This window comes from Coptis chinensis, chromosome 7 (assembly GCF_015680905.1).
Source record: "Coptis chinensis isolate HL-2020 chromosome 7, ASM1568090v1, whole genome shotgun sequence".
NCBI lineage: Eukaryota > Viridiplantae > Streptophyta > Magnoliopsida > Ranunculales > Ranunculaceae > Coptis > Coptis chinensis.
This window is the reverse complement of record NC_141462.1, coordinates 78,295,781-78,314,420: the sequence shown is the minus strand read 5'-3', so window position 1 is coordinate 78,314,420 and position 18,640 is coordinate 78,295,781. Positions and strand designations below refer to the sequence as shown.

General features: G+C 38.6%; 1 pseudogene across 1 annotated transcript; it reads right to left on the bottom strand.

Moving 5' to 3' along the window:
- Positions 1 to 12,695: 12,695 nt before the first annotated feature.
- LOC147489081 (calcium-dependent protein kinase 26-like) lies at positions 12,696 to 17,837 on the bottom strand (annotated as a pseudogene). Its single transcript, XR_015201245.1, has 8 exons — positions 17,216 to 17,837; positions 16,915 to 17,058; positions 16,693 to 16,845; positions 16,218 to 16,336; positions 15,410 to 15,577; positions 14,008 to 14,259; positions 13,646 to 13,696; positions 12,696 to 12,972 (listed from the first exon to the last, which is right to left on the bottom strand). The product of XR_015201245.1 is annotated as a calcium-dependent protein kinase 26-like (transcript).
- Between the last annotated feature and the right edge of the window lie 803 nt (positions 17,838 to 18,640).

Here is an 18,640-nt window from a genome sequence, read left to right as displayed (position 1 = left end):
GACTATATTAAACATCTGGAAAACTCTTTGTTGGAAATCCTGAACAGAAGAGTAGTTGACATCGTCAATCATCGACATGCAATTTGTATCACACCATACAGCCTTTGGAAAGCTGCACTCGAAGAAAACATGAGATGGAGTCTCGGGAGTAGTCTCACATAAAGTACACTGCGCATAAACTTGAAAATGAAAGGATGCCAAATGATCCAACTGTTGGGATGACACCCTGCAAGCATTGCCACAAGAAAAATCTGATTCGAAAAGGTAACTTGAGTCTCCATACAAATTTGAACAAAAAACTTTGTTCGCCTACCACACTACTCCCAGAATTCACCAATTGTAGACATCCATTATATGTTGACTTAACAGAAAAGCACCCCGAACTGGTCTACGTCCATTCCAGTTTATCACTATCAGTCATGTGAAACAACGGAATTGAAGCAATTTTATTAACAAAATCAGCCGGCCAAAATTGACATAGCAACTCCAAATTCCATGCGTTGTTAGCTTGGTTTATAAAATTAGCAACTAACTCCAAATCACATGCCTGTGGTTTTAATGGCATCGACATATGTTCATTTCATTTAAGATCCAAGCATCCTCCCATGCATTAATAGATGAACCATTTGCAATGTTCCAGATACCTCCAGCTCTAATCACCTTTCTCACCGCACAAAGTTGCTTCCACATGATGGAATCATTACTTCGAATTTTTGCATTTAGAAAGCTTGTTGAATGGAAGTACTTACCCTTCATATATATCGCCCACATGGAATTTTGCTACAACAAGTCCCAAGTTTGTTTTTTGCAAACAGAGCATAATGTTGAAGTTGTAGGTTTTGATACCAAGCCCTCCATTACCCTTGGCAGTGCATGCTAGCCTCCAAAAAAAATAATGCATATTGCGTTTAGATGGAGAGGGCCCCCAGAGAAAAGATCTTCTTATTACATCCATAGTATCAATCATCTTTGCTGGTAGCAATGTGCAAGACATAGTATGAGTCGGTATTGAAGATAAAACTGAATTTACCAAGGTCAGACGACCCGCTTTTGAAAGAGTCTTTGACTTCCAACCAGCAAGTTTATTTTGGAATCGCTGAAGTAACAGAGCAAATTTATGGATGCGGCATTTGCTAGTAAGATTTGGTATTTCCAAATAGGTCGGCATACAACTAGTGGATGGCATTTTGAAGGATTTTCGGAGAAAATAAACAAGCCTCCTGTGAAGTTTTGGATGATGAAGAATCTGAGACTTTTCTCCGTTAATTGTTTGGCTAAATACTCTGCAATATTTTGTCATCAAGTTGTTCAAGTGATATTGCTCCTGCAGACCACATTTCCCGAACACAAAGAGGTGATCGGCATACATAAAGTGGGAAACAGCAGCACAATGTCTTGTAAGCCAGCAACCATGAATTAAACTTTCTCTTTGCATCTTCAGAAAATTCAATGACAAAATCTCCGTGCAGAGAATGAAAAGATATAGAGATAAGGGGTCTCCTTGTCGAAGACCTATTGTTGGCTTGAAGAAACCATGAGCAGCTCCATTTAAAAGAATAGAGTACAAGACCTTCTCCACATAAAACATAATGCAGTTAATCCAGTCAATAGGAAATCCAAATTTGGTAAGTACAACTTTAAGAAAGGACCATTCAAGTTTATCAAAAGCTTTTTGCATGTCAATATTTAAGGCAAAAACTTGGATTTCCTATTGCCATGACCCCTAATTTTATTGTAAAACTCATTTGCTAAAAGAACATTGTCATGGATACTTCTCTGTGGAAGAAAAGCTGTTTGAAAAGGGTTGATTATTTTCCTTAGAATAGGTCTTAACCTATTGACAATAATTTTTGAGATTAATTTGTACACAACATTAGTTAAGCTAATGGGGAGATAATGTTCAAGGGATGTGGGATGTGAAATTTTTGGGATTAATGCAATGAAAGAATGATTTAGCTGGAGTGAAAATGATCCTTGGGTAAAAAATTTGTTTACCGCATCACAAACCTGTGGTCCAACAAGGTGCTAGAATTGATGAAAGAAAATTGCTTGGAAACCGTATGGCCCAGGAGCTTTGAAAGGGTGTATTTGTTTTAAAGCGAACAAGATCTCTTTATTATCAATTGGCTTCGCAAGATAATGAAAATCATCAGTTGACAAAGCCGGTGTCTCAACATTTAGAATCTCAGAATCAAAAGAAGATGTAGAAGTAGTCATTAAATTTGCAAAAATTTCGTCAATCTATCTCCAATCTGCTGCCTTTCTGTGAGTATAGCACCTGTAGGGTCGCTAATCCGGTGAATGAAAGATTTTTGTCGTCGACATTTGACTAAAGCATGAAAATACTTGGTGTTCAGGTCACCGAACTTATACTAGTCTAAGCAAGATTTATGTCCCCAGTGAGTAGCTTGTTGGACCAGTAGATCATTGTATCTTTCAATTTGTGTGTGCTCTGCTGCAAACAAATCATCACCAGGATTGTTGTGAGTAAGGATATCATATTGAATATGCTCAAGTTTCTGCTGTGTCTCTTTCATTTTGGTGTCTAAAAGTCCGAAAATGTTCTTATTCCACCATTTGAGGTTCTTTTGACATTGCTTTAGCTTGTTACACAAACTAAAAGAGGGAGAGCCCACTACGTCAACTTCGAAATCCAACTGAACTTGCTCTGTATAGCTCCTATCTTGTAACCACATGGCTTCAAATCGAAAAGGTCTTGGGAGGTTATTTTGTTCAGTGCAAACTTTGATAACTAGGAACTTATGATCAGAAGTCATTGACATTTGATGATAAACATTTGTATTCACAAACTACGGCATCCAAGCAGCATTAACCAGAGTTCTATCGAGTCATTCCCATATTCTCCGTCGTCCAACTTGTTTATTTGTCTATGTGAAAATGTTCCCAATGAAACCCAAATCAATCAATTCACAAGTTGCAATCATATCCATAAAAGGTATAGCTTGTACATAGTTAAAAGGTCGACCACCCCACTTTTATGTCTGAGTTGTTACTTCGTTAAAATCCCCCATCACTATCCAATTTTGCATCATTTTGTGGTTTCAGGGCTTAGGGGTTGAGAGTTGAGAGAAAGGGAGATGGGAGGAGAGGAGAGGATAGGAGATCGCTGATTGATTGTGCCTCTGAGAGATCTTTTTGGGTTGGTGTTAGTAATGAGGAAAAATATTCTTTATTGAGCACATGCCTAAAAGTACAAATTCTTGAATCAAATGCAATCTCAGATGACTAAATTTGAATAACCTAATGGTGAATTTTCAACTTATTAGTAATTGTTCAATTCTTGATGGTATCAACAATGGAAGTAGTGAAGAATGTGTTAAACTGAGATATATTAACAATTTGGTGCAACTTGACTTCTAAGAAGAAGTGAAGGAGAGGCTATCGGTGATGATACATGTGTTGGCTAATTTTCAATATACATTGAAATAAGTATTTTCATCTAGAAATTCTTACCAACTAAAATTTTAAATCCACACTGACACCAAAAACCACGTAGGAATAAATCTTAACATGTCATATATAAACTAAAACAACAAACGACAAAATAAGATACTTAAATTAACAAACATAGTAAAGTGAAAATAAACAGGTGATCTTACCTTTGTTCCAAACTTCTCTGATTCTCAGTGGTTCGCTCTAATATACAAACAACAAAAGAAATTATTTATTGATTCTCAATGCATCTCGCCCAAGCCCGTTGAGGTATTATTTTTTATTGCTCGGAGAGAGATGGTCTTCACGAAGAACAGAGTGACCTAGAGATTTCTCGGTGTCTTTGAGAGAGGGTGGTGAAGAAGTGCCGAAGAGTTTAATTTTGTAAATTATTCAAGATTTGAGAGAGAGTACATGAAGCCTTTTAATTGAGTTTTCCACAAAAGAAACAAACCATCCACATGGCTTCATTCTCACTCTCTCTTGGAAGAGTGCCACCTAGGAGAGAGACTGTCCACGTAGAATGTACTCATCTTTAATATAGTGAAAGGTGATATAGATATAGATATATTTGCTAGCTGTATTATTGGGTCATTGCCAAAAAGAACAGACCCTTAAAATATTTCATGGAATCAAGATTTACACTGCAAACGTCTGAAGGACCGTCTGTGGACATCTACTTAGTGAAGATATTACTGTTCATAGTTCATCCGAAGTGAGTCTGTTGTTTAAGATCAGCTGAGCAAACCTTGCTCGTCGAAGCAATTCATCCATACAAAGCCATTTTGTTTACGAAAAGATGTAACAATAACCAATTTGCGAAGAAACCGAGGAAGAAAAGAAGAACAAAAGAAACGAAACCTTGACCTTTAAGCATAACTTGAGAAGGAAAATTCTCATGCCCTAGTGATTGTACGAGTCTATGCGAGTATGCGACTACATCTCTTTTTTTCTATTCTCGAGAAACTCCAACTAGCCTCGGTTCCAGCTAAGAATTATTTAGCTAGGAAAACTGACTAAAAAGTTCACTACCACTCAGTAATGGTAAACAATAAAAATAATAACAAATTAACCATCTCAATATTAGTCAAACCAGCTCCTCATCTGTCGCTGGGAGCTGCTACAATGCTTTGGTCCTTTGCAAACCCCGGCTCTCCTCATCTCAACCTTTCTGTGAATGAGTTCGGTTTAGAGGTTTCGCCAGGATCTGCTTTGCATGCTCCTTCAGTGCGCTGAACCGAAGTCCACCTACTTGCTTACACAAATGTAAGTAAGCAGATTAAAAAAAAAAAAAAAAAAAAAAAATGTAGAGTAAGCCATTCGTTTCTTGCTTGTGAACCCGACCCAACAACTCAAACTGCAGAATTTCACCGATGCATAGTACTGTTTGTGCCTCTGTGGTAGCTTAAGGGTGTGTTTGTTAAATTTTAACTCATGGAAAGGAAAGTAAATAAAATGGGTGGTCCACTATGAAATGGAATGGAAATGAAATAATTTTAAATGGTATGTGTTTGGTAAATTGGGGAAAAGAAAGTAAAAACTGGGGAAAAAAATAATCATATTTGTTTGCAAAAGCTATGGAAAAGAATAATTGTATTGTTGGGTTATGGGTGTGTTAGTAGTAAATTCCTAGCTATCTATTTCCTTTTCTTTTCTTTCCTTTCCACAAAATTTTCAGGAGTTAGCTAAGGACACAACCATTTCCATTTCCATGATTTTGTTTATATATGGAAAAACTCATTTCCTTTCTATAGATAAACAAACGCTTTAAAAACTATGGAAAAGGTGGACCACTCTTATTTTCATTTCCTTTCCTTTCCTTTCCTTTCCATAGTGTTTCCATCATAACAAACATTCTAAATCTCTGTAAGCAATTTTCCCAAGTGATTGGAAATTCGGGTGAAACCTGTTTGGGTAGGAATTCACCCAAACACACTATTGAATCTGCAAGGGGAGATGTTGTATAAAGAATGAGACTGTGCCTTTAATGGCTGCCTACGTATCCAGAATCAAGTCTCTAAAAACGTAGATCTTTGTTAAGTGAAGAGTCCTATTTATAGAAATAGAAAATAAGAGTCCTGATAGCACAAGGACTCTTACTAGATAGGGCCAGTGAAGGCCTGAACATGTGACCGCTCAGTGGTCGATCGGGTCAGCCCCGATGTCTACTTCACGCGTGATTTTGTCCCAAGTGGCTAACTAGAGCGTGGAGCCGTCCGGGTGGCTAAGTGGACATGTGAGCCGATCAAGTGGCTAACTAGAGCTGTGAGCCATCTAGGTGGCTAAGTGGACATGTGAGCCGTCCAAGTGGTTAACTAGAACTGTGAGCCGTCTAGGTGGCTAAGTGGACATGTGAGCCGTCGAAGTGGCTAAGTGGACATGTGAGCCGTCCAGGTGGCTAACTAGAACTATGAGCCGTCTAGGTGGCTAAGTGGACATGTGAGCCGTCCAAGTGGCTAAGGATCGGTCACTTAGACTTAATATACTTAGACTTAATATAAAGACTAAGTCCCTAATGAGTTCGTTAGCCAGGGTATGAATGTGGAGGTACGTACATTGCCCCCTCTTTGCCATATGGAATTGATTGGATGTGGCAAAGAAAAAAAATGGGGAAAAAAAATAAATAAATAAATAAAAACAAATAAAAAATAATAAAAAATAATAATAATAAAAAAATAAAAAATAAAAAATAAAAAATAAAAAATAAAAAATAAAAAATAAAAAATAAAAAATAAAAAATAAAAAATAAAAAATAAAAAATCGGCTCTTCTGTTGATGATATTGTTTGAGAGGTTGATATGAATAAGCCAATTAACTTGGATATTCCAATCGATCATTTATTGAAAAAGTCTAAGGCGTCATTTAGCATTATATCGATTGAGCGTAATGTCGAAAATGGAATCTTATCACCGATTTGTTTAAATCGGTAAATAAAATCGTAATGCTCATATAACTTTTATAATTGACTAAAGCATAAACATTGAAATGTTAACTTTGTTTATGGCGTTAATTGTATATCTTTTGGTTATAGACCAAATTTCATGGCTTGAATGTATCTGATCACATTCTTGCAATTACCGATTCCATGATATGAATGTGTAAAGTTTGGTATTGTAATCTCAAACTTCATGACTTTGAATGCCACGAGTTTGGTATCACGAACACAAACTTCATGACTTTGAATGCACGAGTTTGGTATTGCAAACACAAACTCCATGTCTTGGGATGCACGAGGAGTTTGGTATCGCAAAACGCAAACTCCATGACTTTGAATGCCACCGAGTTTGGTATTGCAAGCATGAAACTCCATGACTTTGAATGCACAGAGTTTGGTATTGCAAGCGCAAACTCCATGTCTTGGGATGCCGCGAGTTTGGTATCGCAAACACAAACTCCATGACTTTGAATGCCACGAGTTTGGTATTGCAAAGCGCAAACTCCATGACTTTGAATGCCTGAGTTTGGTATCATGAAACTCAAACTCCATGACTTTGAATGCCGCGAGTTTGGTATTGCAAACACAAACTCGATAATAAAAAAATAGTAATAATATATACCCGAAGTGTAAGCGGTAATTGAAATAAATGCTAACAAATGAACTTTTATTAATCATTGATATGTTGAGCAAACATGAAAAGATGTCACGATGACATTTTCCAATGAACCATGAAAACTAGAAAGCGAAACAATTAATTTATTGATATGGTAAGTACCAAACAAAACCTAACGATAAAAGCGCCTAAGATGGAGTGCATTCCATGGTTTTGGGAAAGGTGTTCGAAATGGTGCGAAGGAAATATGATCCTTTCGGGCGGGATGATCAACCACAAAGCGGTCCTTCCCAATTTTCACATAGCTTCCCCATGTCGATGATTTTAGGTTTTCGCATAACACCCAATCTCCTTCCGGAAAACTTTTAGGCAAAGTTTCTTGTCATCTTGTCTTTTCATTTGAAGCTTTGGTAGTGGAGTAGGCGAGCTATACTTTCTTGGCGAATTTCATCTAAATTAGCTTTAGAGTGAGCCACCATTTCGTCATTACAACCCGGCTTTAATTGCAGTGGTGCGAGTCGTTTCAACAAATATTTGATGATAGGTAAGGCTGCGTCCGCACCATAAGCCAAGTTAAATGGGGACAAACCGGTTGAAGCGTTTTGGGGTGGTTCTCGTATGCCCAAAGCATGGCTGGTAGTTCTCTTGTCCATTTCCCTTTAGCTTGTTCTAGGCGGCGTTTAAGGATAGCTAGGATAGACTTGTTTGTTGCTTGACTTGTCCGTTAGCTTGAGGATGATATGGAGCAGAAAAATTATCTTTGGATATGGAGATTGGCACGAAATTGTGTATTTCGGTTGCATCGAACTGCTTGCCATTATCAGATATTAACTCAGCAGGGATGCCAAAACGACAAACTATATCTTTCCACAAAAAACACTTGACATCGGAAGCTTGAATATGCACTAAAGGTTGTACTTCCGCCCATTTAGTAAAGTAATGTCAGTAGCAACCAGCAAAAAGCGCACATTTCACGGAGCTCTAGGGAAAGGGCCGATGATGTCTAAACCCCACTTTGCAAATGGCCATGGAGAAAAAATTGGATGTAATTACGTGGCGGGTAGGATGCCTATGTTGTAGTGCCGACAAAGGAACGCATGTCTGAGAAATATGTTTGGCATCTAGCTGCATATATGAGGCCACCAATATCCACAATGTCATTGCTTTATGAGCTAAATTTCGACCCGGCGTGATTGCCACAAATGCCTGCATGAATTTCTTGCAACACAAGTAGACCTTCGGTTTTGGTGAGGCATCTGAGCATGGGAGACAAGGGTTGTCCTTTTCTGTACAATTGTAGAACACCATTTGACGAAGATACTATTACAAATTTCCAAGCGTCTCGCTTGACCGTTTCAGCGAGTTTGGGGTTTGAAGGGATGATGCCGTTGCTCAGAAAGGTAATTAATGGGGTTCGCCAGTCTTCAGTTGGTGCTTCTAACATAGGTAGATTAAAGATGTGTGGCTCCTCTGTTGATTTGTCGACATTCTGGTCACCTTGAACAATTTCTGTGTCACCTTCAGTACACATTCCTCCATCTGGCAAGGAGTCAATGTTTAATTTGTTAGGCAACAAAACGTCATCATTGTCATACTTTCTTTTTCTTGTGTTCACAACATGAATACTTGAAGGTGATGGCTCTGAAGAAGCAGTGAAAAAACAGCACGCGTTAATGTATATGTCAGTGAGCTGCTCAATTGACAAGTCAATACTTGGGTCTTGCTGGAAGTCAATGCTGACGTTTCTTGGTCCATCAATAGCGACTGCTGCAGAGAGATATGCTAAGGCGTCTGCATGTCTTATGTCGTTTCGAGGTCTTTGAATGATTGAAATGTCATCAAATTGACGAGCAAGCCTATGGATTAAGTCTAGATATGCTGCCATCTTATCATCCCGTGCTTCAAAAGAGCCTTCAAATTGACTTGCTACTAATCGAGAGTCGTAAAACACGAAGCTTCGAACGTTAAATTCTAAAGCGGTACGCATGGCATAAAGGACTGCTTCATATTCTGCTACATTGTTAGATGCTTTGAAACCGAAACGAACTGACCGCTCAATTACTGAATCATCAGGATTAATAAAAACACACCCGAGCCCGGATCCAACCTTGTTATGTGAACCGTCTGTGTAGACTATCCAGACGTCTGAAGACGGGGTAATAGATGTGGATGATACCTGCTTGCCCCCAATTGTTGCCTCATCAATGGATGGGCTTTCGTCTTGATTATTTTCAGGGACCATATCATCGATTGGAAAATCTGACATCAAAGATGCAAGAACATGACCTTTTTCAGAAGTGCGCGGTTCGAAAGTAATGCTATATGCACTCAAGTAACTTTCCCATTCAGCCAGTCTACTCGACTCTTGTGCATTATGGAGGACTTTGCGAATAAGGTACTCAGTGTATACCTTGACCAATCGTCCTTGAAAGTACGGCTTAAGGCGTCTTGCAGAGTGAACCAAAGCGAGAGCAATTTTCTCAATTCTTGAATATCTAGTTTCCGGCCCCGTTAGAGTTTTGCTAATGAAAAAAATTGGACTCCCATCTTCGCCATCAACAAATAAAACGGCACTTACCGCCGTGTCTGTGGCAACCAAGTAAATTCCTACAGGTTCCCCTGTAGCTGGACTAGCCGAGCGGAGGTGAAACCAGATATTTTTAATTGGTGAAAGGCATTTTCACACTCATCATTCCATATCTGGCGAAGTCTTTTAACGCCCTGAAAAGAAAGGGCGACATTTATCAAAATATTTGGAGATGAAACGATTTATTGCTGCCAGGCGCCCCGTGAGTTGTTGTATCTCCTTCTTTTTGTTTGGCGACGGACGATTTGTGGTTGAACTTCTCGACCTTGTGTCATATGCGCCTGCCCCCAGTTGTTGCCCATATCTGGAAACCTTGGGTGCTCTGGACTGCGAGACCTATGACGGAAGTTTGAAGTGTCTCGGTGCACTGGAGAGTAATCTATATGATGAGTGTTATCTCTATGTCGGTCTTCCAGTTGTCTTCTGCACTAATTCCTTTCGTTCAAGTCAAGTCGTAGGTCGTGATTCAGATCTTGCCTGAGGTCGCAGCTTGATTGCCCCAAGTGAGTTCTAATGTTGGGTGGTATCATCCGATCTGACCGCCGTAATGTACTGCTATCCTGGCTTACGAGGTTTGTATTACCTCGGTAGTATGGCTGGTGGCTTGTTCGGTGTGAATCAGACTCACTTGGGGAGATACGACGACTAGTATGTGACCTGTGATGTTGTCTATCACGCCTGCTATTACGACCATTGACATCAGGAGTCCTCAATCGCCTTAATAAATTGGTTGAAATATGTCGTGGCCTGGATTGATTTGGACGATTTTCAAGGACATCATCAGTGGTTCGGAATCTTTCGCTATTGCTTTGCAAGCGGTGGAATATACTGCGGTTTTCTCCAGATCTTGGGATTCTTGATGGAATAGATGAAGCAGTATCATTGTTGTCTATCTGTACTTGCTTCCCTTCATTTATTTGCTTCTGCAAGGCTGCATTATGCTCCTTTTCCCTTCTAAGTTTGTTACGCAGAGCATCCAGAGTCATTTTTTCATCACCTGTGTCCTTATCATTTGGATATGCAACCATATTTGCATGCATCGTAGACGGATGCATCTAGCTTAATTAGTATCATTAGGAGGAGAAGATACTGGAGCCTGTGACCTTGGAAATTTAGATCTGCGTTGTCTTGGTACTGGAAGCAACAAAGGTGGAGCCTGTTGGTTTGATGCAACTTGATCGACACGAACTTCAGCATTTGGTTGATTGTTTCCCTCTGATGGTTGTGCTCTTGCCTGCTTGTTCGCTAGAGATCTTGTTATAGTAGCCATTAACAAAGATTGAGAGAGAATGTGGAAGAGAGAACGTTAACAAGAACCGCAGACGGCCAATTATGTTTGGGTAGGAATTCACCCGCACACTATTATTGAATCTGCAAGGGGAGATGTTGTATAAAGAATGAGATGCGGTTGTGCCTTTAATGGTCGCCTCATTATCCGAGGAATATGTATCCGAATCAAGTCTCTAAAAACGTAGTTATTTGTTAAGTGAAGAGTCCTATTTATAGAAATAGAAAATAAGAGTCCTGATAGCACAAGGACTCTTACTAGATAGGACTGGTGAACTGAATATGTGACCGGCTCAGGTGACTGACTGGGCCGTCCCGATGTCTACTTCACACGTGAGCCGTCCAAGTGGCTAACTAGAACTGTGAGCCGTCCAGGTGGCTAAATGGACATGTGAGCCGTCCAAGTGGCTAACTAGAACTGTGAGCCGTCTAGGTGGCTAAGTGGACATGTGAGCCGTCCAAGTGGCTAACTAGAACTGTGAGCCGTCTAGGTGGCTAAGTGGACATGTGAGCCGTCCAAGTGGCTAAGTGGACATGTGAGCCGTCCAGGTGGCTAACTAGAACTATGAGCCGTCCAGGTGGCTAACTAGAACTATGAGCCGTCCAAGTGGCTAAGGATCGGTCACTTAGACTTAATATAAAGACTAAGTCCCTAATGAGTTCGTTAGCCAGGGTATGAATGTGGAGGTACGTACAAAACCTATCTCTACACAAAGTTGTCATCGGTATGAACTGCATCCACAAAATCAGTTTCCATTTCTCCCGATGACTTGAGATGACCCATTCTGAATCGAACGTCCTTGCGGAATATATAGGAAAACCATCTTGGAATGGTTGTACCTTGATTTACCTTAGTTTCTGTAATAAAACACAACGCTGAGGACAATCTATATGTTAATCTCCCAGGCACCCCCTGTATCACACTGTCCAATTGTCCATCACTCGACCAGTAAGAAGCTCTGCCCCGAACTCTATCCCTCAGTTCTAATGTGTATTACAAAATGTGCATAGTTTTGCAATTTTACGACTAGACAAATTGAGCTTGACGTTTATCAGTCAGCACTTCCGCAAGTCACGTGGAACTGCTGAAATTAATTTTGATTCAAATCAAAAAATTAATTTTGATTCAAATGAAAGGAAAGTTGCAAATTCATTGACTCTTAATCTGACAAAACACACCTCCTGTAATGGTTCTTGTAAGTTGCAAGTTTGTAACCCAAATACTTCATGATCTTTACACACAACAACAGGTAAAATAAAGTCACTACCGCCCAATTTTTGTTCAAGAATTGGGAGTTCAAACATGTAAGACCTCACCAACTTAAACAACAAAAACATTATTCAATTCTACCAAACAACAATTAGAAAGTTCGGCCCCAATCAGGCAAAGGAAGATATATGTTCAAGCTCAAATCTCAAATCAGCAGAAGCTTTATTGAGTGGCGTGTCAAGGATTAAAAGCTGGGGAGAACCCATATTGCGACTTTGGAGCCACCCCCTTCCAGTTGTTCACCACATATTGATCACTTGATAAAACCCTGTCACCATCACCCCACTAACCAATTTAATCTATAAAAGGTCTAGAGTCGATTCACATGCCTTGGTGCTTTCTTCATTGATTTAAAGCCAAATTTTATTGCTTTCATAGACACTAGTTAAATAAATTGTAGTAGTAAATCCAAATTTCCATAAAAATCTTGTTCGAATTAGTTAAGTAATATTTTAGTACTCGATTGCCTTAGTACCATTCTCTGTGGGATCGACCTATTTGCCACAACTATTTTCAACGATAATTGTGTGGTTTAACTAGGATTAAATTAGTTAAATTGGTCTATTAGATTAGTTTAATTTCATATCACTGTCATACAGTCATACTGAATGGTACAGCTTACGCCGGAAAGAAATAAAAGGATAAAAAGAACCAATTTAGCAAATATCTGTACAGAAGAAGAGAAGATCAATATTTAAAAAGCTCTTGGTATGTCTCTCATGCTTATATTCACTTATTCAGAATGTTTCGTACAGTTAGTCTTCCAACACCTCATTTCCCTTCGTCATCATAGCGACAAACTCGCCATAGTCAATACGACCATCCTGAAACAGAACACAGAGTAGTGAATTAAGGGTAAATTATATATTTATAGAGTAACAAATTAGACATACAGGGAATCAAGGCCTGTCTCAGCAGGGGCAGATTCTTGTTTTCTATTATTTCAGCTAACGAGTACTTTGATCAGGTCAAATTCCATTAGAAAGGAATAGTCATACTTCTCCATTTCCCTTTACTTTACGCTTTCAAACTAATCTCCCTCAATCAAAGAATAATTGTTTCATCTTACAACGGTGCCCACGGAAATAATTTTCATCACACTTATAACAAAGATTTGTCCTGCACCGTTTTGCCATTTCTTCCAGTGTCAAGCGTTTGATAGGTGGAATTGTCGGTCTTGGTCCAAAACGACCCGGTTCATTGCTTGGTTCAGTTGGTTCTTCCACTTTCATGTTAGCATTTTCCCTCTAATTCCATTGCATGATGCAGTGCACTCCCTCGTAAACATGGTGCATATGTATAACTAAGCAAACCTCAAATGTCAATACTAATATGATCTATAGTCCCAAAAAATTACAGATATGTAACTTTATGATTCTTTCTAAACACATCTAGGATCAACCCCATGTGTGGAATCATATTTAGAGAATGAAATGTGGAATGTGGATTTGCCTATTTGAGTACTGGAATCGAAACATAGATAGATACTGTAATTACCAGTGGGGATGGTGTTAGACAGACTGATATGGAGGAATAGCATTTGTTTAGCTGCAGATAGATGAAGAAGACTTTTTTTACATTGATATTGAGAAAGATAATGCAGGGGCACCTATCATAAAAGGAAAATATCAAGCCTAACTGCTAGATCAAGATGCAGACGATGTAAATAAATCACAGCCTTCTAGTCTACGGTAATCCATCAGGCAATTGCCATTTATATTTCCGGGTCTTCAACTCTTCTACAACTAGAGGTGATCCTTTTCATGTCTATCTCAAAAGAAATGAAAACTTTTAGTGAAATAAGGAGGGAAAAGGACTATTATCTACATGTACCTTCAAAAGACAAAACCATCACTTACATTATCTTGATCAACTTCACTAATGATATCTCCAAGATAAACATCGCTCATGTTATGCTCTAAACAAGCTTGCCGAAGTTCATCAAATGTAATATAACCACTTCCGCTTTTGTCAAAGTATGCAAACGCTGCGACCAGATGTTCCTCACGTTCAAGCTTGCTACAATGAACTGTTGCTGCAATGAACTGTTCCTCACCTATCAAATGAACTGTTGCTCCATAGTCAATGGTCCCACTATTGTCGACATCAGCCTAAAATAAAATAAGCTAGGTCAGCTAAATGGTACAGCCTCAAATGTTGATGCCTAACTTCATTAGTCCAGAAAGAAACACAATGATCAGTGGCAGACTAAGAGTGTAATAGGTCCAAACATAAGACAAAGACAGAAGAAAGCGTACATTTATGCTACCGTAACAGCATTTTCTGTTTGAGCTTTATCACCGTCCAGAAATGCCTTAAAAGTGAAATACGACCTTTGAATACTTCCATATATACTGGTCGTAATGTTCAAGCAGGCAGCCATATAAAGCCAACTGGACGAACAACTGACACAAATAGGCCTGCTAAAGTCTAAATATTTGATATATTAAACTCTAATACTTTTACATAGAGACTCACCGGAAAACTTGAAACCCCTAGGGCGCCATTACCAATTCAAAGCCTAAATATTTAGAATATTAAACTTGGACAGCTTAACATAGGGACTCGCTCACCTTAAATAAGTAGAGAACACATACTCTGACTCCTACCAACTCAATGTGGGACTAAAACCTTACTGTACTACTCATATTTTTCTACAGGGACAAAAGCTGTTCTGCCTTTATTCTTTAAAGTTCTCAACAAATTCTTCAAGGGAGTATGTCCAGGTATCTATAAGGTCATGAAAAGGTCATTTTTTCTTGCAGAGTTTCTTTCCATCAGGTTGCACATCTCACAAAAATTAGTTCTTATAATAGATTATCTTATTCAAAGCAGATCAGTTCAGAAATGCCTGCAACAGCTTCCAAAAATTGTAATCATGAGTAACGAAGTAAAAAACTTTTTTTCTTTATAGTTAGAGCTTTAGTTCCTGAACCCCACACACCCCCTTTTTCTGCACGGAAGGTCGGATAGATCCCAAGACCTTGGGGCCAACCTTCCAAGGCTTGACCGGTAGGCCACTGGACGTAATCAAATGGAAGTGAACAATAATTAAAATGTAGAGGAATGAACTCAAGTGTGAATTTTAAAGTACAGGAGAAAATAATCTAACTAATGATAGATCAGTATTTACTAAACCTTCACAACTGCACAACCTTTATGCAGGAAGAATTACTACTTTTCTCTAACTGTTCATGATCAAGCAATATTGTATAAAAGTAATCCATTATAATTTGTTCCGCATTAACCATAAAATCTTACTGCTTCCATCAGATCACGGATCTCTGGCTCCTTCAAGGTATAGCCATATCTCCTCAAACCAGCTTTTAGCTCATTAAACGTGATTGCACCACTGTTATCAGTGTCCATTACTGCAAACATCTCATTCAATCCAGCAAGCTCCTCTTCTAATAGACTTTCAGCTATAACCTAGAACAGATCAACAAAAAAAACAGAAAAAAAAAATAACATTAAAACTTAATCTAGGAAGGAATGAAGATTTTAATCTGGAAAAACGAAAGGCAAAACATATCAGCACTGGTCAAAGTCAAATAACAAATTATGCAATATAAAGTTTTAAAAAAATCACTATGAAGAATAACATTCAAAAAATGAGTAAATCGAAGGAAAACTCGAACTGAAGAAATCCATGCACTAGAAGCTACGACAAAAGTTCCATTGAATTTGGAATTTCAAGACGATGGAAGTGGACACCACTTAAAGCGTGCAAAAGAATGTGAGTCTATAGAAAGTGCAATGCTAATTAGGAAACAGTTTATATAGCAGAACGGCAAAGGGAAAAGGATGGGTCTTTGTGATTCATGTCCTACTTTATTCACAATAAATCAAATTCACTGGACTATAATATTTTCAGGGACCATACTGTAAAATCAGTATGAAGAAAAAAAGTTGAAACATAATCACAGCAAGACTAAGAAATAGATCCTCAGCCCATGGTAAATTCAAGTATAAAATTCCTGAAATACCAAAGGTATGCATATAAACATACGAAAACTTCTTAACAGGTATTTTACATCTCACTTAAAAAACATAAAATGAAAACACTTACCCACGCCACAGCCATTCTCTTCAGTTTATTCATTGCAGAGAATTGTTTTAGGCAAGATAGAACTGCTGGCTCTTTAGCACGGTCAGGAGCTACTCCATTTTTGCATATCCAAGGATGACCTAAAAATAGAAATAAATTTTAAAAAATAGTACAATGTGATATAAACAGATCCTTGCAAGATGCAGAAAATAATGTTACGCAATTGAATAGTATTGAAAACATCAGTCACCATACATATCTTCATAAAAGTATCCTCCAGATCACAAAATCAGAAGCCAATATTCCGGCCAACTAAACCGTGGTTCCAAGCCCAATAAGAAATTAACTAATGCATATGGTTGCTAGTAATACTTTTCTCTGATGACGTGTTCAATTGCAAAAGCATTTTGAAGTGGTTGTCCTCATTTCACTAGCATACGACCATCATCTAAGAATTTAAAGCTGTGCAAAGAATAATTATAGTTACATAACACACATAATACTTCATGAACAGTGAAGCGCTCCGAAGGCTGAGAACAGAGCATCTTTCTGAGAAGATCCTTGGCACTGTCAGAGATTAAAGGCCATGGGTCTGATTCAAAGTCAATTACACCCCCCAGAATCATATCAAATATCCCTGGCTGCGTCTCTGAAATCAAAACAGGTAACATTTTTCAGTAGAATCAAAACAATTGCAGGACACCAATATTTCACAGACCTGCCCAAAAAGGTAGCACGCCACTCAACAACATATACAGAACGACTCCGGCACTCCACATATCAGCCTCTGGCCCGTAACGCTTGAAAAGTACCTCAGGAGCAACATAGTATGGGCATCCAACTACATCTGTGAAAAACTGACCTGAAGTAGAAAGCCACATGTAGATTTTAGTTAGTCCATAAATGAACTAGTTAACAGAAGTACTTGAGTACCATAGTTTATTATGCATATTTAATTCTTACAAACTAACAAAACACTTTTTGATGAAAGTAGAAACGTAACAGCAGTAACATCATACCAGGTTTGAAGAAAACCGAGAGCCCAAAATCAATCGCCTTGAGAAAAATCATCGTCCTTGTAAACCAGCATGAAGTTCTCAGGCTTCAAATCTCTATGCATAACCCCAAGAGAATGACAAGTCTCAATGACCCCCACAATGATCCTCGTCAACTCAGCTGCCTTCCTCTCACTACAACGTCCTCTCCGAATTATATGATCGTACAATGTCCCTCCAGCACAAAGCTCCATCACAATATGAACATACAAAGAATCCTCATAAGCACCTTTAATCGACACGATGTACTTATGTCCCAAAAGATGGTGCATTATCTGAACCTCTCTCCTAACATCCTCCACATCCTCCTTAGAAATCAACTTCCTCTTTTGTATAGATTTACAAGCATACTCAATACCCGTTGAATTCTCAATACATAAATAAGTACTTCCAATTTGACCTTGTCCTAATTTACAACCAAACTTAAAAAGATCGCGCACATTAGCAGTCTTGTGGCCTAAAACCCAAAAAACATGGCTATCGACACCTTGACTCATACTTTCTTTCGCACTGGGCTCCACAATAGGTAAACTACTTTCTTTCTTGGGATTTTCCTTGGTGAATTCTTCTCTAACATCTTAGAGTGTGTTTGGCAACTGAGACTGGAAACTAATTAGGAATAGAATGGAGTAGGAAACCATTGGAATGGAATCTATTAGAATAGAATTTGATTCCAACTTACAAAATGTGTATTTGGCAAACGTTTAGAAATCATCGGAATTCAATTCCTACTTTCAATTAATGTGTTTGGTTGCCGATAGAATCCTCTAACAGACTCAATTTTAGTTTATTTCCCCATTTTTTGGATTAGAAATAAAAAACCGATTCCCATAGTCTAGGATTCCTTTGGATTAACAGGGGTCTGTCAAAGACTTAATAAAAGGAATTCCAGTTAATTCCACTCCTCAAGTCTGATTCCTGGTAAACAAACGCACCCTTATTGTTCCTTGTTATGAGTCGAATTGTCTTTTTTTGCCTGAATTTTATCCTCGTACGGTCTGAAAAAAGAATTGTTAGTTTGGGCCATTTGGCTACTACATTAGCAAATAATGTTTTATGTTAACCACAGTTATACTCATTTTGAAACGTCTGAGCAGTTGGACCCTTATCCAGAAAGAAAAATGGCATAGCTAGTGATTGTACCTTCCAACCGTAATGGGAGAGGCAACAGAAGAATCCGGTTGATTAACTTTAGTGGAAACACCTCCCCTACTGCTTGTGCTTGTGCTTGAAGAAACACTATAAGGATATAGTGGATTTGGAGGCGAAGGAAGTTACATGTTCCCCATAAGAACTTGCACCACCAGGCTCATGCTTGGTCTGTCATTGGGCACGTGCTGAGTACACCATAACGCAAGCGTAGTTAATGTCCTCGCATTTTTTAGTCCT